Source organism: Phascolarctos cinereus, unplaced genomic scaffold, assembly GCF_003287225.1.
Source record: "Phascolarctos cinereus isolate Bilbo 61053 unplaced genomic scaffold, phaCin_HiC Scaffold_726;HRSCAF=1367, whole genome shotgun sequence".
NCBI lineage: Eukaryota > Metazoa > Chordata > Mammalia > Diprotodontia > Phascolarctidae > Phascolarctos > Phascolarctos cinereus.
The window spans coordinates 12258724-12286452 of NW_027556098.1; the positions used below are offsets into that span (position 1 = coordinate 12258724).

At 36.5% G+C, this 27729-nt stretch overlaps 1 protein-coding gene and 1 long non-coding RNA gene across 2 annotated transcripts in view; both read right to left on the reverse strand.

The window, feature by feature from the left end:
• The window catches only part of SHROOM2 (shroom family member 2), a 246577-nt gene that overhangs the window by 22986 nt on the left and 195862 nt on the right, over positions 1–27729 (reverse strand).
• LOC144454340 (uncharacterized) lies at positions 148–27458 on the reverse strand. The gene is made up of 3 exons (XR_013482736.1): positions 27213–27458; positions 4875–4935; positions 148–174 (listed from the first exon to the last, which is right to left on the reverse strand). It is a non-coding gene; the product is annotated as an uncharacterized LOC144454340 (long non-coding RNA).

The window sequence follows — 27729 nt, forward strand, 5'->3', positions numbered from 1 at the left end:
CTCCCCCCATCCTACTGCACAGAAGGGCTGCTCCCTACCACATCAACTACTGAAGGTCAGTGGCATGCTAAAGAAAGAAAGAGAGCAAGAAGGTACCTCTGAGACCCTGAAAGAATGCAGGTTTGCTCTTTGCTTAGAGGAGGCTGAAGAGACACAGTGAGCTTAGAAAAGAAGCTGAAACAGAAAAAGCAAACACAAGGCTTAAGATAACATGAACCCAACTTGAGGAAGTCAGCTCTCTTATTTGCATTAGGAAATACTAATAGAGGCTGAAAGTTATCAAAACAACACTGGCATAACAAAAGGTGACTCTGGTAACAATGCACAATCCAAAGAAGGTACCAGTTATAAAAGTACAGCAGAACACTTAATCACTGTGAAAATGACAACACACAAGGAGGGACAGGTGATAAGTCAGGTTTATAACACATGTGGGTAGAATTTGATTCACTTCAACATAACGTACCTCTTCTCTTTAAATCACCAACCTACGTTTTTAGTGTTCCTCAACAGTGGTAAATTAGCACAAGCTAAAGAGACTGAACCTGTGCTTTTATTGGTATAAGGAACTTATGGGTGAGGAAATTCCCCCTCCTAAATGCAGGCTGGCACATTCTCTGAAACTTAATAATCTTAGAGGGTTGCCTAGGGCACTGAGAGGTTAATGCCAGGGACACACAGCCAGTATTGTTTCAGAGGTGAGGCTTGAAGATGGGTTTTCTATCCACTATGCCAATTTACTGCCAGTAAATTACCACTTAGAAAAAAAAAGGTCCTTTATTAATTATGTTTCTGCACACCACGACAAACTATGGTTCAATATTACCGTCCTTCAAAAATGCTTGCTTAAAAATTAGTGATTTCTCTCCTTGTTTATAAGATTATAACTTTAATGGATTTCACTGTACATTTACATACATACATACACACACACACACACACACACACATATATGTTGCACCTCTTCAAATTGATCATTTACTCTTTCCAAATGCTTAGGGACAGGCAACATGAAATTTATTTGCTCACAGACTTTATACATAAACACTAAATCTACTGTGATTTATAACCCAAAATCAGGTCTATGTGCAAATGTCCATTTAAAAAGTATTTCATTAGTAAAGCACTTCCTTGCAAATTCAGAAAATAAATCTTTGGGTTCTTTTGGCAAAGCAGAGAACTTACCTTTGGGGAGAAAGGTGACAATAGGAAGCAAACAATGACTCAGTGTCCAAGTTTGCTAACCACAGTGAGAAAGAACAGTATTGTTTCCTAGTTTCTCTTCAGCACTTTACCATATCATAATACAACCTACAGGATTTATCATAGCAATACTTTTAAAAAAAATTCTGATTAATTGTACTTTAACATGACTGGCTTCCTTTGTGATCCTATGCATTTTATTCTGTATATTTTAAGGCATTATTCTGAGAAGGGATTGGTAGGCTTCCATAATGCCAAAGGGCTCCATGACCAAATAAAAAGTTATGAACCTTCGACATATACCATTTCTTACAGCTAGTGACCTTCTAGTTATTGGAAGGCAGTCCCATTACTAGTGGACCAAGGGTTCCTGGGCACTACACATCCCTAACTGGGGGATGTCCTCAAAAACTCAAATTCAATAACCATTTCTTCAATAAACATTTATTAAGCATCTAATAGATAAAAGCTACTGAAGAGGCAAAGGCAAAAACACAACTGTCCCTGCCCTCAAGGAGTATACATTCTGCTGGAGAAATACATAACATATACATAAGTAAGAAATACAAAGTTTTTTCCAGAGGTAGAGAATGTTAATATCTGAGGAATCAAGATAGGCCTCCACTAGGTAGTAGCACACCCATGAGCTGTATTTGAAGCCATCTAGGAATTTTTCTTGGGCGGAGAAGAGGAAAAAATACATTTCATACATGTGGGGAACACTTATGTAAAGAGACTAACTAGGTGGGAGATAGGACAGGTAAGAGTTAGAAGGTCAGTCCGACCAGAAACTAGGTGCATGAGTGGGAGTAATATTTGAAATTGGTATTTCCCTAATTATTAGTGATTTAGAACATTTTTACATGTGGCTAATAATGGCTTTGATTTCTTCCTATGGAAACTGCTTATTCATATCCTTTGACCATTTATCAGTTGGAGAATGGCTGTTATCCACATAAGTTCTCTACATATATTAGAAATGAGATCTTTATTGAAAAACTTGCTGCAAAGATTTTTTCCCCCCAGTTTCCCAATTTTCTTTGAATTTTGGCTGTACTAATCTTTGTTTGTATAAAAACTTTCAAATCTTATGTTATCAAAATTATCCATTTTACCTCCTGTGAAATTCTCTTTCTCCTACTGAGTCATGAACTCTTCCCTATCTGTAGATCTGATAGTGTTCCACTAATTCGCTAAGTATATCACACCTGAAGTACCCGTTTGGAGTTTACCTTGGCATATAATAAGAGATGTTAGTCTATGCCTAGTTTCTACCAGGCTACTTTCCACTTTTCCATACAATTTTTGTCAAATACTGAGTTCTTGACCCAGTAGTTGGATCAGTATTACCAACTGACCTTTTCTTCCTCCAGATGAATGTTATTACTTTTTCTAGCTTTACAAAGTAATTCTTTGGTAATCTGATTATCAGGGCATTGAATAAGTAAATTAATTTAGGTAGCATTATCATTTTTATTATTTTGGGTCAACTTACCCATGAGCAATTAATATTGCATCAATTATTTAGATCCATTTTTATTTGTGTGAAGAATGCTTTGTAATTGTATGCATATAGTTCCTGTGTCTGCCTTGGCAAATAGACTCAGAGTAGTACAAAAGGATGGTGGGAGTAACCTCAAGTTGTGATTTGGCAAAGCATGACTGATAACAGGACAAGGGGTCTAGGATTCAAGAGTAGCTGCTAATATGTGGTAGGCCGATTCAATGACAGGTTGAGCTTGTAAAGGTAGAGAAAAGACACCAGAACAGAGGAGATGGAACTGGGAGAAGACATGGTAGAGGACTTGGAAATCACAATAAAAATGAAAGGTAGTTTCAGGAGGAGTGAAAGAGAATGCAAATTTGGAAGGAGAGTAGGTTGTAGTCAGAGAATAATTTCAGAGTCCTGGAACATGGATGTAGAATAATTTTGGGTAAGTGGTTAGATCAAGCAAGGGTATGACCACCATCCCAATGTGTCCCTAAGGTGGAGTGAATGCAGAAATAATGGCAGTTTAGTAGGTTGACTGACTGGAAAGTCAGGAGTTTGAGAGGACGCTAACATTATGTTGAAATCCCTAAGAATGTAGGTGGGGCAGGGGTTAGAGAAGAAAGGAAGACTGTGAAATAGGTACTGAACTCCTTGAGAATGGAAAGAATATGAAGTCAGCAAATGACAACATGGAGTTGGTTGAACTGGGAGATATGACAGATATAAAGAAGAGAGGTTAGTGATGGCAAAAGGATAGGCTGGAACTGAGAGTGAGAAGGGAAAAGCATGCCTATTCCTTCTTCTGGTCAAGTGCTCCAAGAGTACAAAAGGATCTTCCCTCAGTATTTCACCAGGAAAATCTCATCATAAAATGGCATCATCTGCATACAGTGCAAAGCATCCTAACAGTGATATCAACGATATGAACACAGTAGGTGCTGAATAAATGTCTGCTAATTGATCTGACCTAAAGTTGATGTTCTACTTGGTTACTTCTATTTGTCCTGTTTCCATCTTGAATTATACTCACTGTAATGAAGTTGTTGTTGTTTTTTTAAGAGAGGCAGCATGATGCCACAAACACAGTCCCAGACTCAAGAGTTAGGAAGCTGTAGGTTCAAATCCCACCTCAGACACCTGCTACTAGCTGGTTGGGTAAACCTGGGCAAGTCATAAACTTCTCTGGGCCTCAGTTCCCTTATTGGTAAAACAAGGGCTGGATGACTTCTGAAGTCTCTTCCATGTCTAAATCTTTGATCCCTTTGACCATATATCAGTGAAGTATATTTTATGAATGTCTATTATTGTTTTGTTTTGTTTTTGGCCTGACCTAAAACAACCTGAAGAAAAGATCTGGTCAACTGTCTTGATTAGTTTAAACTTAAGCTTCTAACAATATTTAAATTGATTTCTTCATCCTCATCCTATTAAAGAAACAGTGAGAAGTAGCTCAAAAATTTCACTGCAGTGTGGTTCTGAATACCTAGCCTGCCTTTGTATGAAAAATTACATTAAATGATGCGTGAATCTTGATGGCTGCTCTTAGGGAAAAACATATTTTATTCTTCAGTTAATACAACTCTCTACATCTCATTTTGCTATTTCATTTTCTCAAACTTGAAATTAACACAGAAATTTTTGGATCAGGTAACTGATACATTGCTAGGTTTCTTTTTTCCTACTCACAAGTTCAGTACCCAAGACCACCATTTTTTTTTTATTAGGGCAAATTGTGAGAATTCAAGAAATCAAGGTCACAGAAAGTAAAGGGCCAATGGTATAGATTATAATCAAATGAGGAGTCTATTCTGCAAAATGTGTTTTAACTTGTAGGCTAAACAGGACTCTGATTGAAATTATGTGGACAATGAACATTTCCAACTTGATTCAATGGGTTTTTTTCTCATTATTTTTCTTGTCCGTCCTCAAGGACAAAAGTATACAATAAACACAGTATTAAAAAAAAAATCAAGACAAAGACAATAAAATAACTCCCAAACTCCTCAAGGCATGGATACGGATAAGCTTCTGTGAACATTTTAGACCATAAAGTAAAATTATACAAAAGGGGGTAGCTGCATTCCAGAGTCAGTCATTTACATTCAGCAGGGGTTGTATGCTTCATTCTCATGCAAAACATGCTAATTACATGTTACCATGGAGAGAATCAGGCTCTTACAATTCAGAAAGGAGAAAGAGAAAGCAAGCTTCAGAAAGCAGCAGAACATCCCAGGCAAAACCTGCAAAATGGTATAATAACATTCTCTGACTTACAATTTAGATTTTTAAGTTCCATAATAGAAAATAGGAAACCAATGTAAAAAAGAAAGATCTCTTAGGAAAAGAGAGATTTGAAAAAATGCTCATGATTTTAAACATTTCATAGTGGATAAAACAGCTGCTTTTTTTCCCTTTCCACATTTTAAATGTCTTTTGATAAACTCATTAAAAAAAATTTTTAATACTGAGAGGAAGCATATACCATCCATCATTTCTAATAAATGGCATTCCCTTATGTTTATTAGCACAATCCTAGGACCAAGGTCACTCTAGGAAATTAGTGGGATTTGGGTATAGATCCTCTCCTCTAAAAGATACTCTCACAAACTCACTGTGCCTCAGTTTTCTCATCTGTAAAATGAGGTAACTCTGCTTATTCCTTTCATTTGGAGTGTTGTGAAGCAAATGTGAACACTTACTGTTTCCAAATAATTTTCTAAGTCTTTGCAAATGAGATCTGTGTTTCCGAGGTGCAATTAGGCACTGTATGAACTTCATTTGAATGAGAATAACACCACCAACTAAACATTATTTAGAATCTACTTAACATTTTCTATTTTGACACTTTACTGTAATCAATTAAACCCAAGAAATTTCTGTGAATAAGACTAGTATAATTATTTCCACCCAATGTAAACAAAATTTACTTAAGTAATATAGAAAACTAATCACTGGGAAAAGTTTTTAGGATCTAGTCCTATGCCCTTATATTCTTATACTATCAATGCAAATTATGCACAAATAGAAGAAGATAACAGTAAAAGATATCATTAAAAAGATGTCCTATTTGGAAAAGGAGATGGATGGGCTAATCATGTAGTCAGAGTGACAGTAACGTATACAACCTGTGTGCTACAATATTAGTTCTATAATGTTAAAAAAAAACAAGCAAACAAATAAAAACCTAGAGAAAGTTTCTCAGCACACTCAGGAGATCTACTTGTGGAGGATTTATAGAAGGACAGGGACAAGACATGCAGAGGTTAAAAAAGTTGAGGGTGAGTTTTAATCTGTAGGTTGGGGCCAGGTTGTAACTGACTTGAAAGGAATTCACATCTGATTCTCAGTGCAGGAGAGAACTATTGGAGTCTATTGAGGGAGAATGACATGGTCAGATTTGCATTTCAGGAAAATTACATTAAACAGCTGAGTGGCTGATGAACTGGGATGGGGAGAAACTTGAATCAGGAATAAACATTATTATTCTCAAAGTGTGATCCAAAGACCCCTTGGACATTTCAAGAACCTTTCAGAGGGTCCAAGAGTCAAAACTTTTTTCAATAATACTAAGATGTTTTAGTTTCTATGATGGCAAATATCAATAGAGATAGCCCCCATAAAAGTTATTTTTTGGAAAAGGTACTCTTCAATAATTTTTAAGAGTGCAAAGGGGTCCCAAGACCACAAGGTTTGAGAACTTCTGAATGAGAAGGGGAATTCAATATAGAAACACTATGAGAATCATTTCTAATAAGCCTTCTTTTCTTAATTCCACAACCTTAAATGACCTGGGGAAGGAGGCAGCTAGAGAGATTATTTAAGGTCTAGGAGTCTCAGTTTCCTTCTCTATAAAATGTGGATATTACTTATAATTCTACTTCACAAGATTGTAGTGAGAAAAGCAATTTGTAAACTATAAAATATATAAACATGAGCCACTATTATCATCTCTCTCTTTTTTCCCCAATAATCATCTATATATCTATATATCAGATTAAATATTTATAAAGCCACCTATCTCAGCTTTACCTGTCTAAAGAAATTGACACAGATGTGGAATATTTAGCTCTATCATCCAGAAAATGGCCACAAATAAATACCATAGCATAGATTAACAGCTGAAAAGGAATTTAAAGGTCATATAACACAGGATCAAAGGACAATAGATTTAGTATTGGAAGGGACCTTGGAATCCAATGCTGTCATTTTATAGATGATGAAACTGAGGCCTAGAAATATTAAGTGATTTGTCCAAGGGAACAGAGATAACATGCGGCAGACCTACGGTTTAATCCCAAGAGCTCTAACACTAAAATTATAATAATAATAGCTAGCATTTATATAGCTTTTAAGATTAGCAAAGTACTATAATAAAAATAAACAAAAAGTTAGCATTTATATAATGCTTACTATGTGCTGTGCTAGGTATTTTACAAATATGATCTCATTTGCTTCTCTCCTCAGAATAACCCTGGGAGTTGGATGCTATAATTATCCACATTTAGAAGTTAAATGACTTGCCCAAAATGTGTCTGAGGTGAGATCAGACACTAACTAGCTCTGTGACCCTGAGCAAGTCACTTAACCCCGTTTGCCTCAGTTTCCTCATCTATGAAATGAGACGGAGGAGGAAATGGCAAACCACTCCAGTATCTTTGCCAAGAAAACCTTAAATGGGGCCACGAAGAATAAGGCACAATTGAACAAAAACTGAACAACTTCTGATTCCTGCTAAGTCCAACAGTAACCACCAAGCATCCTCTAGCACTCTGTACTACACACCACAATAGGACCTTAAGAAAATTTAGATGTTTTCTGCAAAGATATTTAAACTGCCAACATAATTCCCAAGACCCACTATATTCAATATGTGTATGTATGTATACATTCAATTTAGATATGTTGAATTAGTCAGAAACTAGAGAAAGATTTTTTTACAAATCATATTTCCCCTGAAAGTGAATATAAAATGATTATAAATAGAAAAACATAAGCAGCAGACATTTCAAAAATGATTTATCACATTAATGAAATAACCCCCCTTAAAAAAATGCACAACCAGATAAAGTAATTAGCTTTTCAACATTCAATTATTATCAAGCACCTACTGAAATGCAAATGCAAGGTACTCCAATAGTTAGTTCCTTAGGGGAGAAGAAATGCAAAAATGGACCCCCCCCAAAAAAAAAAATCCTAATCCCTTAAGGTGCTTATAACACAGTAGGTAACATTGGGTAAGTACAAAAAAAATTACAATAAAAAGCAAAATCTGGTACATGTCACAAGAAATGCAAAGGCAAATTACTATGAAATTGAGAGGAGGGAGATCATGGGATCACAAATTTAGAGGTATTTTACAGATAAGAAAACTGAGGCCAGAGTGACAGAGTTGGTAAGTATGCCAGGAGATGCAAGAGATTAAATCCATTCTCTAGGGATGAGGGAAATAAATCTCAGAGTGTATTTAAATTTTTAAGGAAATGAGCTTTTATTTAAGTATATACATAAATGACTTTCAGAAAAATCTGCTGTTAAATAATTTTATGTTAAGATAATCCTATTTTCCCCCTCTGATTTTCACTTTAAGTGGAATTTGAATACAGAGCTGCCAGACTCCAAACCTAAGACTCTATTAATTATACCATTTTATCTCTCAGATTATGCCTTAACACTCTTCAAAACTGCTAGTGACAAAGAAATTTGGCAGTCTTTTTTTTTAAATACAAGCCTAAAAACAACTTTATACCGAAGGCAAATTTTTGCTGACCTTCCTTGACATTATTTAAACTTTGTAACACCGTGAAACTGTAAATAATATTCCAATATTCTTGGATGACAGGCACCAGCAGTGCACAAAACTGAAGAGTGAAATGTACAAATAGAATTATTAACCTACAAAGCTGGGCCTTCTGGATGTGGCTTGTATACAATATGAACCTAATAAATGGCTGCTATGTTAGACTGAGTGGCCAACATTCTGATGCTACAAGTAATAGATGGCAAAACCTTCTTTTGTAATTCCATCTCATTCCAAATCATGTAGTGTCATTCTGGATGCTTAATAAGTACTTGTATATTCAATGACAAGGTCCATATTAAAAGAAAGCAACTGATATTCTCTGTATTCAGTCTATGAAACTGACCTCAGAATATTCTGCTTCTGACTGTAATAAACCATAAAACCAACATCAGGACATATTGACATGTGCCTACTTAAACTCATATCCACCTTAACTGAAATCGTTATCCAGGAGGAAAGCAAGTGTCAGGTTATAAAAATATCTGGAGGGATTTACCCTCAATGCCCACAAGAGAACAATGAAGAACACTGGGATGTCTTTCCATGGGAGATTAGTATGCACATAGTTCTTCCTTGATTTTAAATTTTTTTAGTAATAATTTCTGTTGTTATTCGGAACTGGGCAAACTTCTACAAACATAAGCACTTTCAGACAAAAAGAAAAAATGAGAATTGCATATAAAACTTTAGAGCTTGCATTTCTTTTCACAATTATATGATAAATTCAGTACATTATTTTCAATGCTGTCCTGCTTATCTGTCTCCTTTTGAACCTCTATTCTGTTCTGTACATTTGTTAACAAATACTGCAGTGGCCCAGTTTTTTCTTCACACCACTATCATTGCTACACCCTCCTCCCCAAATCCTCCATCCATAAAAAAAAAACCCAAAACCTTTGTTATAAAAAAATATAATGAAGCAAAATGGACACACACATTAGTGTTGTCAAAAAATGTTTGACTCAATCTACACCCATCTTTGTCAGGTGGTAGGTATGTGGTATGCTTCATTATTAGTTCTCTAGAGTTGTAGCTGGTCATTGCAATGATCAAAGTCTTTAAGATTTGGTTTTCTTTATAATGCAGTTAATGTATAAATTGTTCTCCTGGTTCTACTCATTTTACTCTACATCAGTTCCTACAAATCTTCCCAGGTTTTTCTGATTCCATCCCTTGTGTCATTTCTTATGGCACAAAAATATTTTATTACATTCACATACCATAATTCATTCAAGCCATTTCCTAATTAATAGGTATCACAGTTTTCTGGTGGTCTTTAAAAATAAGTTAGGTCCTCAATTTTTTGGAGTACTTAGGCATTCTTCCGTATGAATATGAGACAATGGAGCAGGTCAACACTTTTGAGAACTAATGCCTTAACATACTTAAATATACATACATACATACATACATACATACACACACACACACACACACATACACACACACACATACTTGATGCTATTAGGTTTTATAGTCATTTCTGAATATATCAATTCACATCCTAACCTCAGTTTTCTGTATAAGAAAAAAAAGTCAAGCAAACCCAAATGACACAATTACAAGGTCCAGAAGTATATGTGATATTCTATCACAGTAGGGTCCTATCCCTACCCTCATCAAAGAGGGGAGGGACATTTCACCATCTGCTCTCCACGGGAAAAGATTGTTCATTTAATGTGCTTTATTGTACCATCCTAGTAGAAACAAGTGGGGGTGAGGGGTGGGGAAGAGAAGACAGACATATCTAGACCATACTTGTATTAATATAAAAAACATTAATATACTAAAATATGACTCTAGTTAAGCAGCAGATTACTTTGGATGGGGTGCTATATAAATAGGTCTCTTTTACTGAGAATTCTGTCAGCTTTCTACTTCAGCTTCCTACTTCTCAAAAGAATCTGTAATCTCATCAATTCAGAACTTTATTCCAATGAGGCAAATCATCCCCCATCCATGCCTGCCTATCATTTCTATCAGAAACAAGGTCAGAGTTAATTTGATCATGATTCATGGCTTGGCACTGAGTTAGAAAAAACAGTATTTAATATAAATGGTATCAGGAATTTGAGGGGATTCTACTTTTATAGAACAACCATATGGAATAAAAAGCCTACCATGGTCAGATCTATGTTCTAGTATTTTAATATACCAGATGCAATGTCTGCCACTCCCCAATAAGCAAATATTGTTATTGCAAAACCCACAATTGTAAACATTGTCATAACTGATTGAAAAACTGGTTAAAAGTTGTAGAGACCACATAAAAATTACTAATCTAATGTGTCATGTGTTTTTTAATGAGAAAACTATGGAAATATTGCTTATAATTAGTTTACCAAAAGTTTTAGGTACATACAAAAGCAGTGGCATTATTTAATGCAGGGATGTCAAACTAAAACAAACAGGGGCCACTACAACCCTGCAGACACATAAGGAAATAGAAAGCCACATAGTAACATTATCTACATTTTACTGTATTTTTATTTGTTAAATATTTCCTGATTACATTTTAATCTGGTTGGGGCCACACTAAGGAGCATTTCGGGCCTTGTGCTTGACATTTGTGGTTTAATGGATAGTGGGCCAAACTTTGAATCAGGAAGACCTGGGTTCAAGTCCTTTCTCTGACACATTAGCTGTGTCAGCTGTTTCTTAACCCATCAGTGTTACCGGGAACTCTCTGGCACTATAAGTTTCGAGTTTCCACCCAGACAATTCCATACCCTGATGAAATCACAGGCCAATTATAATCTCCACTTCTCAAATAAGATAAGAATTGCAGAAAACTTAGCACAATATCTGGCACAGTGCTACATAAATGTTGCCTATTTTTATTTCTCTTAAATTAGGATTAAACTTTTTTTTTAATTTTGTACCTGAAGCATGTATACCAAGTATTCAGAAAGATAATTATTATATGAAAAAAATTAGCCTGCTTTTGACAAGGAAATTTGTGCAGGACTTTCAATAATCCCAAGCTTCTCTCTACACAAATCCGATTATTTTCCACTATTTCCCTTGTGATGCCTTATGGCTACAAATCAGTGGAACATTACAGTCTCCAAAAATCAAACTTACAGATGTTTAAAGGGCAGGTGAAAGATGCAAAGGGTTTCATTTTTGTCTTTGTATCCCCAGTACCTAGAAAATGATGGGCACAGAGTAGGGGCTTAACAGACGCTTACTGACTGATGAAAGATGAAAGTAGATTATGTCATCTCTGTAACTTGTACCAAAGAAGTGCCATAAAAGCCATCACTCTGGAAATGTATGAAGGAAGAGGAAGTAGACCAGCCATGAAGCCAAAGAAACAGATAATACAATAGACTATCTAAAGGTTGTTCTGGTGCCTACAAAACTTTTAAAGACATAAGGGAATGCCTCTGTTACTTTTCATAGATTTACTATGAAAAATTTACTATGAAAAATGAACCTGATACCATCACACAGGATGAGAAGGTATGAATACTTTCTTCAAGAAGTGAGTTGAGAGGTACTGTACAGGGCAAAAAAGGGGGCTTCTCAGATGTTAGGCAGATCTCTTGTTTAGGATAAAGTGGCACAGAATGAGAAGGCAAATTCCTTATTACTATAAAATTGCGGTATATGATTATGTTGGAATATTAGTGTGCTATAAGAAATGATGAGTTCACCAAAGAGATCATACAAATGGGAAAAGGACTCACATGTACAAAAATATTCATAGCAGCTCTTTTTGTGGTGGCAAAGAATTGGAAATTGAGAGGATGCCCATCAATTGGGGAATGGCTAAACAAGTTGTGGTACACGAATGCTGACTTCAGAAAAACCTGGAAAGACTTGTATGGTCTGATGAGGAGTGAAGTGAGCAGAACCAAGAGAACGCTGTACACAATAACAGCCACGCTGTGCGATGACTAATTGATAAACTTAACCCTTCCCAGCAATACAAGGACCTAAGACATCTCCAAAGGCCTCATGATGGAAAATGCTATCCACATCCAAAGAAAGAACTATGGAATTTGAATGCAGATCAAAGCATACTATTTGCTCATTTTTTTCTCATCTGTTGAGTTTTGTTTCCTCTTCCTGGTGGTTCCTCCTTTTGTTTCCTCTTCCTGGTGGTTCCTCCTATTGGTTCTAATTCTTACTTACAACATCACTAATGTGAAAATATGTTTAATAGGAATGTAAATGTATAGCCCATAAGATTGTGTGCCGTCTTGGGGAGGAAAGGGGAGAAAAATTTTAAACTCAGAAGCATATGGAAGTGATCATGGACAAATCAAAATAAATTAATAATAAAAAAAAGAAATGAGTTCAATGAGTAACAGCAATATTGTTGTAAGAATGACTTTGAGCGAATAAGTCACTTTGACTATTATAAATACTCAAATTAACTATAAAAGATATATAAAGAAAGATACTATCTGCATCCAGAGAGAGAAGTGATAGATAGAAATATGTATAGAATAATTACTTATATACCTATTTGTTAGAAATATGTATAGAATAATTACTTATATACCTATTTGTGTCTAACAGTAGGCATCTCTAGGGTGGGGTGGGAGGGAAGGAAAAAAGGGGGAAAAAGAAATTTACATAACTTTATTATATATCTAAAAGGAATAGCAAATTCTACATAATAGAGCTACAGTTTTATGTACAAACCTCTTTTTTCTATTATACTGTATTATGGAAATGCTTGTTTTATTCAACAAATTAAAATAAATTTTAAAAAAGATACCACCATCCTCTCAGGTACTGAAGCTTGCAACTTCAACCTCAACATCATCCTCAACTCATACTCACCCTAAATATCCAATCTGCTGTCAAATCTTGTTGTTTTTACTTATACAACATCTCTTGTATATGGCCCCTTCTGTCTACTCACACACCCTCTGCTCTTCTTCAGGGCTTTTATCGTCTCTCACTTGCACTACTCCAATACCTCCTAGTTGGTCCTCTGGTCTCATGTCTCTCCCCACTCCAATTCATCTTTTACTCAGCTGCTAATGGGATTTTCCTAAAGGGCAGGTATGACTGTGTCATCCCCTATTCATCAAACTCATTTCCCTATTACCTCTAAAACAAAATAGAAAACCCTCTGAATGGCCTCTCCCATCACCCACTCCCTTCCTTAGCTACTTGTCCCTTTCCTTCAGTACCGTCCATTTACACCATATGTATCCTTTGATGCACATGGTTATTTTTGTGGGTTTTTTTTTTCCACATTAAGGGAACGTTTCCTCCCCCGTTCTTTGTGGTTAGCACAGCTAGTGCCTCTTAATAAATGTCTGCTGGCTGACTGTTGGACAGAGTGCCCACTTCAATGTGGTTACTAATTTTGTTGAATTCTTGAAGTGAAGTGGGAATGTGATGGGTGAGGACTTTAAATGCTAAGCTAAGAAGCTGAGACTTTATTCTATAGGCAACAGGAATTCCTCAAAGATTTCTGAAGAGAGAATTAGGATGATCATAGCAATGTTTCAAGAAAATAAATCTGCTTATGGAAACACCCTTGGCAGAGAGAACAATTAGAAGTACTTTGCAGAGATAATGTCTTAGACAGCATTTTTCTCAAAGAAGTGGTTTTTTAAAGAAACACATTTAATCGTCGAAATAAAGTTTTCAGGGCCTATAGTGGCCAAAGCAAGAATACATACACAACTTCTGTCTTCATGCAGACTCATTAAGAGGTATCAATCTTTTTTGAGCAATTGTTTCTCACCAGGCAAATATCCACCATGATACCAGACCTAAAAGCTTGTATTTTTATTCTTTGTACTTGACAGAAACCCTCAAAGAAAAGGAAACTAACCTACAGTTTTCTCTTAGGTTCAGTTTCCAATTATTTCACTATTGCTACCAAGGATTTAAATTCACAAGAAGCCCAAATAAGCCACTTAACACCTATAATATCTGGAAAAGCTAGACCAATATTGTGCTAGCTTTAACAATTGATTACCTTCAGGAAGTCAGAGTGCTTTGGCTTTTTCAATGTATTAAGTAGGAAAAAAAAGTAGATGAAAGGTTCAGTTTCCTTTGGCTCTTTTCATTTGCCTCAACTTGGACATTTAACAGTACTTGAGACTGATAAATCATTTGGAAAAAACAAAAAGGAAAAGAGGTAAAACCACAGCCAAAAAAAAAAATCCATTCACAGCTGAGCCAAAGACCTTATGCACTCGTTTATAGGAAAACAAATTTTTAGGCTATACGATTTTTAGAAGCATTATTTTGAGCTAATAAAAATATTTAAATTTAGAGATTATAAAATGTGTCAGTATTTCTGTGTGTGTGTGTGTGTGTGTGTGTGTGTGTGTGTGTGTGTGTGTGTGTGTGTGTGTGTGTGTGACATTCTTCAAGGAAAGGCCCAGCTCAGTTTCTCCTAACTCTCTCTGTTCGTCAGACTCCTGCCATCTCCAGGTGGTATTTCCTATTGACCTCTTCAACTACAGCCCTGGACAGAAAAGCCTAAATATTAGCAGTACTGGTCAATCAGTGCCAGAAACAGCATTTATCTGGCCCTTAGTTTACTGGCCAACTGGATGAGTGTAGAAAATACCATGTCAGTAGGATCACATGGGTTCTGATCACAAATATGGCTGTAAATGGACAAATCAAAACACTTAACTTTTTTTAATGTATATCTACATGTAGAAAGTTAGTAGCTCCAAGTGAGTGATTTGTGAGTACAAAGAAATATATTTAGAAATAAGAAACCACTGAAGAATGTATAGGAAAGTCCTATATCCACGGTTGCCCTTCTTAGACCAATACTTCAAAGTGCCTTAAAAAAGCCTTTCTTCTCTTCCCTTCTACTCTGCCTCCCTCAAATCAGTTATATGTGATAAAATATGATTAAAAATAATACACTGTGGATTAAATTTATTAATCTAAGTAGAGCAGAGATATCAATGGGTTTTACAGAGTTTCCTAATATGAATTGCTATTCTGATTTTTTCCCCTTTTTCACAATTTATAATTAATTTAATTTTTATTGCTATTTTTGTAGTTGTGGTTCAGTTGCTCAGTTGTGTCTCACTTTTTGTGACCTCATGGACCAGAGTACACCAATACTGTCCATGAGGCTTTCTTAGTGAAGATAATGGAATGGTTTGCCATTTCCTCTTCTAGTGTATTAAGTCAAACAGAGTTTAAGTGACTTGCCCAGAGTCACACAGCTATTAAGTCAGGTCTTCCTGACTGCAGGCTCAGCACTCTATCCACGGAGCCACCTAGCTACCTCTTTTAATTTCTATTACATATATGTAAATTACTTCCACCCTCCCCTGTGGCTTTCTCCTCCCTGAACATCCTTCCACCATGCCAGTCCCTTTCTCCCACTGGTGATTTCCTACTAAGGTCTCCACTTTGGGGAGGGGTCCAGGCTGTCAGCTTGAGTTAACTGGGTGGCACAGTGGACAGAGCTCCAGGGCTGGAGTCAAGAAGACTCATCCTCCTGAGTTCAAATCTGGCCTCAGACACTTAGCAGCTGTGTGACCTTGGGCAAGTCATTTAACCCTGTTTGCCTTAGTTTCTTATCTGTCAAACGAACTGGAGAAGAAAATGGCAAACCATTCCAGTATCTTTGCCAAGAAAACCCCAAATGGAGTCATGAAGAGCTGGACAAGATGGAAACAACTGAACAACAAGATAATAATAGCTCATAATAATAACTAGTATTTCTATAGTGCTTTAAAGTTTCCAAAGAGCTTTACAAACATGACCTCACTTAGCATTCCTCCATGGGAATACTCATAATGATAGTGATGATACTAAAAACAGTAACAGCCAACATTCTTATAACACTACTACACGCCAAGTGTCTGTATATTTGTGTGTGTATGACAACGGTCTTCAAGGAAAGGCCCATCTTGGCTTCTCCTAGCTTTCTGTTTTCTCAGACCCCTGCCATATCCAGGAGGTACTTCCCGTTGACTTCTTAAACTTTATAATTAGTTGTAAATTTACAATTTATACTTTGCAATTAGGTGCTATTATTATTCCCATTTTACAGATGAGGAAACTTCAGCAGACAGAGGTTAAGTGACTTAGCCAGGGTCACACAGCTATTCTGAGCTAAGGTAGGACTGGTACTCCGGTTTTCCTGCCTCCAGTTTTCTATCCACTGAACCATTTAGCTGCCAAGACAGAGAGTTCCAGTAGGAAGAAGAAAGATTTGAGGACAGGTTCAAACTCTAACAAACAACAGCTCTGTGACCTTGAACAATTCAGCATATAAGTACTACTACCAAAAGGTATCATACATAAATGATAATTAGGCATTCTAATTCAAGAACGCATTCTCCAAGTGAGAGGAAGAAAAAAATACATAGAAAAACAGAAAAAAAAGAAAAAAATTATATAATAATTCTAAAGAAATTAGAAGTCATGCTATTTTTTTTCCCCAAAAGAGATGAAGAACCATGGATTTTAAAAAATAGCTACACTGTTGACAAATGAGCACATTCAGAATAACATGTTAAAAAGCTATTGTGGTCAGGGAGTAGCGGAGGACAGAAGGTAATGTTGAAGACCAGGATAACAGACGTAGGCCTGGAAGGGAACACATCGCCAACTCCTTGATTGTAGAGATGAGGAGACTGAGCTCAGCAAGAAAAGTGAAGGGATTTCCCCAAGGTCATCACATAAATAGTAAGCACGGAAAGTGGGATTTGAACCTAGGCCCTTTGACTCTAGAGGCAGAGCTCTTTCCATTATACTTTAACACAGTGTGTCAAACAAACATCATCAGTGTCATACTATACTTTTATTTATTTTGTTAAACATTTCCCAATTATATTTCCATCTGGTTCTGGCTGCACTCTAAAGTTTTACAGCCAGCTGATGCAAATTTAACACCACTGTTTGAAAAGTCTGCCTTTTTATAATTCTTCTAGGAAGATCTCATAGCAAATTGAAGTGTCATTAATAACAACCTTTAAAAAAACTATGAAGTGTTAATTTTTGTTGTTTAGTTGTTTCAGCTGTGTCTGATTCTTTGTGAGACCATTTGAGGTTTTCTTGGCAGAGATACTGAAGTGGTTTGCCATTTCCTTCTCCAGCTCATTTTAAAGATGAGTAAACTGAGGCAAATAGGGTCAAGTGACTTGCCCAGGGTCTCATACAGCTAGTAAGTGTCTGAGGCCAGATTTGAACCCCCGAAGATGAGCCTTCCTGATTCCAAGTCCAGTGCTCTATCTAGCGCCATCTAGCCGCCCCATTTAAGTATTAATGGAACATTTTCTTGAAAATGTATATAAGAAGTTTAGGACTGTGGCCAGATGCCATTAAAAATACATTTTACAATCCATCAAAATCTGGAGTGACCAAGAAATTTCTCCTTATAACTGTGGTCTTAGGGTCATTAATAACAACGAACCACTACTGGTGATGAACTGAAAAGTGGGGAGAGAACTAGACAGTATTGTAAGAGCAAACAGCACTCAAGAACACAAAGTATGTTCTTTGTAGGAGGTGGTAGGGAATTCGGCTAAGCGGCCCTGAACACATCAGAACAGCCAGATGGATTACAATGATAATGATCACTACGATGAACAAGGCAAACCAAGCCAGAAGCATTATCAGACTTAAGTTAATACTCCTGTTTTAATCAGTCTTCCAAAACTGTCTCTTAAGTGGACATATCTCTCCACAGATTCACCTCACGAGGATTAAATTCTGTTTCTCACAAAAATAAATTAACTAAAGCAACAGAGATTTGGAAACCAAAGCTCCATGTGTCAGTGGTTTGGAAGGATCACTAGGTCAGATCTAGTATCTTACTTCGTATGCACGCTTTTAGGTAGACAGTGGTTTGCTGTCCAGTTTCAACCTCAAGTTAAAAGGTGTCCATCTCAAAACATCCCAGTTTCTAAGAACCCTACACCAATGCATATAACTAATGAACTTATTTATCCTTCTCATAGTTTTGTTTCTAGACTGTGTTACCTCTTGAGGTTCTTCCTCAAATTTACTACAGCAATATATAATTTATCCAGCATTATGACATATTCATGTGTTGCATATAAGTGAGTTACTGAAAATTTTCTCCCTTTAAGCACCATTTTTACAACCGTAATTATTTTTCATGGTAATCTCATGAAAATGTACAATGTACGTACGTTCCCATCAATCAACCAAAAGCATTTACTGAATGCCTACTATGTGTCAGGCACTGAGCTACGGACTAGAAATGCAAAGAAAGGCAGAAACAGTCCCTGCCCTCAAGGCACTTACATGGGAGAAGACAGCATCCAAACAACTATGAACACAAACAATATATACAGTAGGGAAAGTACTAACAGTTTTTTTTTCTCTCTCTGTCTGAAAGCCCCTAAATCTACTTTTACTCCTCATACTTACAGTAAATACTTACTCTCCTGTTCCCCCTAAAACAAGAAGTTATTAGCCATAAGCTTCTTTTAAGCTTGTTTGGTTTTTGCTAGGCAATGGGGTTAAGTTACTTGCCCAAGGTCACACAGCTACTAAGTGCCAAGTGCCTGAAGCCTGTTTTGAACTCAGGTCCTCTTGAATCCAGAGCTGGTGCTCTGTCCATTCACCACCTAGCTGCCCCTAGCCAGCAGCTTCTTCAACCACAAGAGAAAAACCATGAAGGATTTTTTTTTCCCAGATAAAACCTTCTATTTTATATGGCTATCATGTTGGCAACATGGTTATGGAGACCTAGAAAGAGGCACCTGAACCCACACAAGTTATCGTAAAGATGCTGTACAGTGGCTGGAGGTCAGCGGGTGCAAAAGTTTGGAAGGATCTATACAAAGGGCTATTTGTTTTAAATGTTGGTTAGATAGAGGAGACCTCTAGATTCTGACTTAAGAGCAAAGGTTATACCTGGACAATTTTTGTTTATATAAAATTTAGAAGTTTTTTCATAAACATAAATAATGCAGTAAAAATCAGAATGGAAACATGGTAACTGAGGAAACAAATCTTCACAACACATTTCTCTGATAAAGGACACACTTCTAACATATATGAGGAACAGATTCAAATTCATAAGACTAAGAGACATGTCCCAATAGATAAATGGGCAAAGGATATGAATGGACATTTCCAAAAGAAGTAGCCCATGCTATCAATAATCATATGAAGAAAAATGCATTCTAAATCACTAATAATGAGAGAAATGCAAATTAAAGCAATTTTGAGGTTCCATCTTACACCTCTAATACTAGCAAAGACGATAAATGCTGGAGGGGCTGTGGAAAACAAGGACATCAGAGTACTGTTTGCGCAAGTGTGAACTGATTGCTCTAGTCATTCTGGAAAGCAATCTGGAACTATACCTAGAAAGGTTACCAAACCGTGTCTGTCCTTTGACTCAGCTACACTACTACGTTTTATATACCAAAGAAATCAACATAAGACGAAAAGACAGATCTCTATACACAAACATATTTACAGCATGACTCTTTGTGGTAGCCAAAAATGGATACAAGGGGGTATCCTCCCATTGGGGAATAGCTAAACAAATAAAGTAGATAAATGTAATGGGGGCAGCTAGGTGCTGCAGTGAATAGAGCACTGGGCTTGCAGTCAGGAAGACTCATCCTTCTGAGTTCAAAATCTGGCTTCTGATACTTACCAGCTACGTGACCCTGGGAAAGTCACTTAAGCCTAATTTGCCTCAGTTTCCTCATCTGTCAAATAAGCTGGAGAAGGAAACGGCAAACCACTCTAGTATCTTTGCTAAGAAAAGCCCAAATGAGGTCATGAAGAATCAGGTACTACTGAAACAACTTTACAACAACAACACATGTAAAAACTAGTGAAATGGATAATTTGAGAAAAAACTGGGAGAACCATTATCAATTGATAGTGGGGCAGAGCGAATAGAACTAGGAGAACAATTTATATCATGATAATATTAATGAGAAAGACAATACTGAAAGATTTTGGAACACTATTCGATAAATGATTTGCCACATGTCCAAAAGAATGAAGATGAAACATGCTACTCACCTCCTGAGAGGTGATAAACTTAAAATGAATAAAGAGAGAGAAACATTTTTGTACACAGATAGTGGAGGATTAATGGAGGTATTTGTTTTGCTGGATTATGTAGATATAATAAGGGATTTTTAATAAAAATTGTTTTTTTTTCTTTTTTTTTTAATATAAATTTGTTTATTTTTAGTTTTCAACATTCACTTCCAAATTTTCACCCCATCTTCCCCCTCCACCCAACCCCAAGATGTCATACATTCTGAATATCCCTTCCCCTAGTCTGTCCTCTCTTCTATCTCTCTCTCCTTCTCTTACCCCCTTCCCCTTCTATTTAATAAAAATTTTCAAATGCAGAGGGTGGTAGAGGGACAAATTAATAAAAAAAAAACCCTATTATTTAAAAGAAATATTTTTAAAATAATTAACAAAATATGTCCATTGCATATAAGTAGATGGGTTTAGCCTATTCAGGGTGAAACAGAGCAGACAGTGAGACCCTGGCCCCTTTAAATTAGGAATCTTCCATTTCTAAGCTGCCTTTGCTTTGAAGTGACTATGTGAGTTATTGGAAGATACTGAGAGATTCAGCAGGCTTGATCGCTTATAATTTTGTTGAGCACTTTAAAAGTTATTATCAGTAGTAGTAGTAGCAGCAACAGCACTAGCAGCAGCAGCAATAGTAGCAGTATAACTTGACACTAAGTCTGCTTCAATGTAGGTGCAGGGATTTTCTCCAGGGTCTTTAAGTTTGAATACAGCATAAAGCAGATCAGAGTAAAATTCCTTTACAAAGAGTCTTGCTACACCAAACATCTGATTAGATTAGAGCCAAATCACAGAATCTTCTAGCTAGAAAGGACCTCAGAGGTCTTCTGGCCAAGAATCCTAGTGACAGCCTTCCTAACAAAGAGTAACTAAACTTCTGTTTGGAGGCCTCAAGTGAGAGTGAATTTGCTACCTGCCGATACACTTTGGAATAATTCTAGCTGTTAGAAAAGTCACTCCTTCAGTTGAAAAGACACTTGTGTCTCTACAGCCCTTGGTTCTCCCTTCTGTTTCTAAATAGAATGGGTCTAGTTCTTTTTACACAAAAACAGTTCAAATACTTCAGGTTAACTACTCTATCCCACCTTCTTCTCTTCCCCCCCTCCAAAAAAAAGGGCAAAACAAAAAACCCAACTTTTCTTCCCTAGGTTAAATATCTTCTATTCCTTCAATCAGTCTCTGTGCTTGGCTTACCTCCTAAATCACCTTAGGACCCTGGTTAAGCACGTAGCTTGTCAATGTCCTTCCCAAAATGTAACACCCAGGGGCAGCTAGGTGGTGCAGTGGGTAGAACACCCGCCCTGGATTCAGGAGGACCTGACTACAAATCCGACCTAAGCCACATAACACTTACTAGCTGTGTGACCCTGGGCAAGCCACTTAACCCCACTGCCTAGCCAAAAAACCAAACCAAAACAAAACATAAAAGAGCTCAATAAATCAATACACATTTATTAAAAGAACCTACTATATGCCAGGCACTGTGCTAAGTTCTGGGGATACAAAAAGAGGGAAAATAAATTCTCTGTCCTCAAGAAGCTTATGATCTAACGAGGAAAGAGAACACATAAATATATACAAAGCAAGCTATATACAGGATAAACAGGAAATAGGAGAGGGGAGGCATTGGAATGAAGAAGGGTTGGGGAAGGCTTCCTGTAGAAAGTGAGATTTTATTTGGGCCTTAAAGCACCATTCTCCAGATGTGACCTGTCTAGAGTACCACGGGACGATCATGTTTCTGACACTACCCCTCTTACTGCAACCTAAGGCATTGAGGTTGTCATGCCATATAGCCGACTGACACTGAGTTTGCAATTCACTAAAACCCCAAGATCTTATTTCACACCAACTATCATGACTTCCTACCCTCACGGTCAAACAATCACCTTCATTCACATCCACGCTTCTTATACTCACTTTTTATTATACTATATAATGGCTGATTGTTCTATTCATTAGCTGAAATCAGTACTGAGTGTACAGAGGGAAGGAAGACAATCAGAGCTGTGGCTCATAATGAAATGAAAGGCACACAATTATATATTTTAATACAATTAACAAACAATATCTGAACTGGGAGCCTTCTGAGAGTGCAGAGAAGTCAATCCATAGGCGTTTATTAAGTCCCTACTATGTGCCAGGTACTATGCTGGATTTGTAAATCACAAATATTGCAGACAGAACACCAGCTGGCATCGTAAAATCCAGGAATGGGGAAAAAAAGAAGAAACTTCCAAACTCACACACAACAACAGGCTAAAAGATCAAAGGAGACTTGGTCCAGTGTAGAGTCAGGGGCCCAATTCATACAGAAAAGCTAGGAGACTTGTAGGAGATCAGCTAACAAACTGCTCTCCCATTTTCCAAAGGAAGTTTCTTAAACTCACAATAAACTCACAATACCTTAACCTTTCAAAAGGATGTTCTCAGCAGATAGTTTTTTAGACAACATTATAAACACATGGACCCACGTGTGTATGTATGTGAGCAATATAGTTCTCTTTATATAAATGTGAATATATATGTAAAACAATTGGTATATTTAAATATGCTTTTACATATTTATAAATGTAAATATATACATATTACACATAGAAAGATATCTTTACATATTTTAAATATATAAATATTTCATTATATTTATAGTTTAGCAACATATATTACATGTTTTATTTAATAAGTGTTAAATATATAAAGACCTCTTTCTGTATATATTTAAAATAAAAATGATCTCTACTGGGATAAAACAAAGTATATATCCCAGTAGAGATCATTTTTACACACACACACACACACACACACACACACACACACACACACACACACACACGTGGTTTTTTTTTGTGAGGCAACTGGGGTTAAGTGACTGGCCCAGAGTCACACAGCTAGTGAGTGTTTTGTGTCTGAGGCTGGATTTGAACACAGGTCCTCCTGACTCCATGGTCAGTGCTCTGTCCACTGTGCCACTTAGCTGCCCCAAAAGTATATATTTTGCTGTCTATGTTCAACACACTTTATCTGTACCAAGATGGCACATGTTAACTCAAATCCTTACAAATGTCAAGTCCCAAGATGAAATCACCAGTAGGGACCACTTTAACAATAACAACTGGCATTTCTATCTCTGGTTTCCTTAAGATTCATCTCGAGCACCACCTTCTTCTGCAAGAGGGCCTTTCTGCTCCACGCAGCTGCTAAAGCTCTCTTCTCCAAGGCTACCTTCCCCTCTTTTGCATGTGTTTTGAATATTCCTACATATATTTGTGTTGTCTCTCCCTTGTAACTCCTTCCCAGCAGTTCGGCACTCTTGTGTTTGCACTCTTGCCTTTTGTATTCTTAGCATCTAGCTCAGCTCTAGCACATGAAAGGTGGTTTAATAAATGCTTGTTGGTTGATTTGATTTGCTGTTCTGCAGCTCACAAAGCACTTATCACAAAATACACCATCTCATTTGAACTTCATGACAACTCCCCCCCCGGCCCCTCCCCTCCAAGAAGTTAAGTGCTAATGCAGAGGTTAAGTGACCTGGTCAGAATCACAGAGGCGGTATGTATAACAAGTGGGACTTGAACCCACATCTTGATGATTCTAATTCCAGTTTTAATGCTCCTTCCATTAAAACACATTTGACTTCAGCCAAATGACCCACCCACAGATTTTATTGGGTCTGATTAGTAACTGAAGGAATGGACACGCTAAAATCCAGTAGCAACAAGCATACTTTAAAAATGTTCGATTTAGGGACAGCTAGGTGGAGCAGTGGATACAGCACCAGCCCTGGAGTCAGGAAGACCTGAGTTCAAATCTGGCCTTAGATACTTAATACTTACTAGCTGGGTGATCTTGGGCAAGTCACTTAACCCCACTGCCTAGCCAAAAAAAAAAAAAAAAGAAGAAAAAAAATTTGATTTAAAAAATATAATCAAGACAGCCCAGATTTTAGTTCAGAAATCAAATATTTTCATAGGAAAGAAGGAATTTTATGCTAAAAAAGATTAAGCAATGTTTGAGAGGCTTCAATGGGAAAAACATTATACATCATAAGCATTATAAATAGGACAAAGCTGAACCACTGGAAAAATATTTATAATTTCATATTGAGGACACCTAATATTCAATTCATTTAGTAAGATAGAGACAGAAGAGGAACAATCTTTCTCTGTAATTTTTTGTTTTGCCTAGATCTGACATAGACTGATATAGAGAATGCCCCAATGAAGAAACTGTCTTGTCTAATGTAGTCTGATACCTGCTTGGCAACTTAAATCTTGGTTACTTGGGACACTGAGCAGTTATTTGCTCAGAGAGCAAGTAAAAGATGAGACTTGAACTCACACCCTGCTGACTTTAAGAGCAGTTCTCTCTCCACTAGGTAAGCTGCTTCTACACATTGCGAGCAAAAGATTTGGCATGTGTATTTTACTTTTCATAAGGCAGCTGTGTGATACAGAAGATAAAGAGTACAGGAATTGTAAGTCAGGAGGACCTGAGTTCAAATATAGTCTTGCATAGTTAACTAGCTGTGTGACCCTGGGCAAGTCACTTGACTGCTGTTTCCCTCATATGTCAAATGGGAATAATAATAGCGACCACCTTATTAGGTTGTTATGAGGATTAAAAGAATGTACATATGTAAAGTGCTCTGTCAATCTTACAATGCTATATAAATGTTAGCTGTTATTATTTTTATTATTATAAGGATTATATATGATCTGTAAAATCCTAAAATCCATAAAAAGATGAGTGAGGTATCATTATCTTTATTAAGTTGAAGTACATTTTTGGGGAAAAAAACTGTCCTCTCAAATGGATCTCAGAAATTTTGTAATAAAACTTAATATGTAAATCTATATTTAGTTTTCCTGAACATTTGTGACATTGTCAATTTTTCCATAACCTGTAACACTTGGAAAACTGGATCTGATGGTAAACTTTATCACTATAACCAGAATTAGATTTAAATCCTGAATCTGACACAGTGCCAAAAAAATTTGGACATAAAACTGGTCATCAATGAAAATTAAAAATTTTTTTTAACTAAATAAATGAGAGGCAACTAATAACAAACGTGTCACAAATGTTCAGGAAAACTTAATAATTTTAAATGCATTTCAAGTTCTTTGCCTCTCTCTACAAACATTTTTCCAAAAGTATTTTTTGATTTGAAAATGTCAAAATTATGATCAAGATAACTTTTACAAGATGCAACTCTTTAATCTACTCCTGTTACCTGTTGCTAGAAAATAATTTGTGAAACTAAATAATTAAACTACTATGGTAATAATTCAAGGATGAAGGGAGGTCTGCAAACTGCAGAAGTGGTTTAGCTATTCAACCATGCTAAAGGCAGCATGACAATCCTAAGTGTCCCAAGGCTGGGGTAGGGGTGGAGATAGGGGCGGAGAAGGAGAGGTATTGAGTTAAAGAAAAAAATTAGCACATGAAGACAACTACTCTACTGTCCTTTCCTTTTTATGTGTCCTCACTCCACTCCACCTCCGCCTTTACTAATATTCCTTTGTATGACGTGGAGGAGGGTTAGAGAAAAACTGGAAAGTAGGTGTTTTCCAAAAGCCATATGAAATATCCATTAGGTATTAAAACTACTAAAATCCAAAAGGCAGATGTTGTCTGAGCAGTCAATCAACAAAAATCCTACAGCTGGCATGTATCTAATATGATAGAGTGTCACCCCAACTGGGCTACGTAAACCTTATGTAACCTACAGCTGTTAATGCCGGTGCATGATATATGGTTATTGTTAGCATCTTTCATTAGACCAGCTTTTTCTGTGCCCTATTTTCATGCTTCTACAAATGAAGACTGCCTCTGATCAAATGCTTTCATCTTATAAGATATATAGGTATAAGATGTAAGATTATAGGTATTCTTTCAAAATGTATCACAACAGTAAGCTTATATTTTTTTTTCTCTCTCTAGGTGTCTACAGAATTCATTTCACAACATACAATCTAGGAAGCTAAAACATTTTCTCCAACCTGACCTATATGGAAGGGGAAAGAATTATAGTCACCATAAATACTAATCCATCCTAGATCTTTATTTTGTTTCAAATGAAATACCTTAGTATTTGTATCCATTTATTTAATAAATCTTAAGCACAATATTCAATCTAACATTCAATTAAATTGCTAACAGAATACAATTTTGCAACCCATTCTTTTTCCCTCTCATCTTCCAGCTAGCATAAGCAGCAAGCATGGACTCCTACTCACAGAAACAAGCCAGTTACATACATACCTAAACAGTCAATTTACATCTGCAGCAAATCTTGACTATTTAAGAAATGGTATCCATTGTACATATAAAAAAAGGAAGTGTCATTTAACACAGCGGGCAAAGAAATTTCATTCATTAGGAAATATGTCCAAAATAAGACTTGAAATGTTTCTTTTATCAGAACATAAAAGGCAAAAAATCATGTGTATTTTTTTTTAAATTAAATGACCTCAAACTGTCATTAGGCAGATTTTCACACAGAAGAAACTAAACAGAACCCAACAGCTATAATACAAAATGAAAGGGAAACATTAAGAATTACAATGATTTGATTTTCCCATTATCATTTTTGTTAAAAAGCTTGCCTGCACAAAGCTGTGAATGCATACAAACAATATTTTCTAAATTAATTTTCATGCACACCTTTCATTTAAATAATTTTTCATTTAGATGTGGCTGCTGACTCACCATTCTTTCAATATTCACACTCAGCGCTCCCAAGAGTCAAAATGCCTGTTTACTGCTATTACTAAAAACGAAAAAGAAAGGGAAAGGAAAGGAAAAAGGTCTTCATCTGATGCTGGCGTTCTTTACCCAGTCTGAGGGGGAGACTAATCTGCAGGGAAGCCAGCTCTGCAGAAATCTATTTCACACTGTGCAATGCTGAAAAATACCAGAGCTACCAGTCACATAAGTGAAGCTAACAGGACTACAGATTTCAGCCCAGAAAAGAGTTTTGAAAGGCACTGCCTTCTAGTTCCAGTGTGCATTTTGCCAACTGTGAAAACAAAAGGTGCTAAAAATGGTTGGCACACACCACACACACACACACACAGAGTCTCTAGCCAGAATCAACACTTCCACCTGCATCATTTTTCATTTTCAGAAACCTCAGGCAGAACAATAAACAAGGAACACGGTTGCAAATCACCCCACATCATACCCACTGTTACGTGGTGCGGCAGTTTTTGAGGGGAGCAATTGA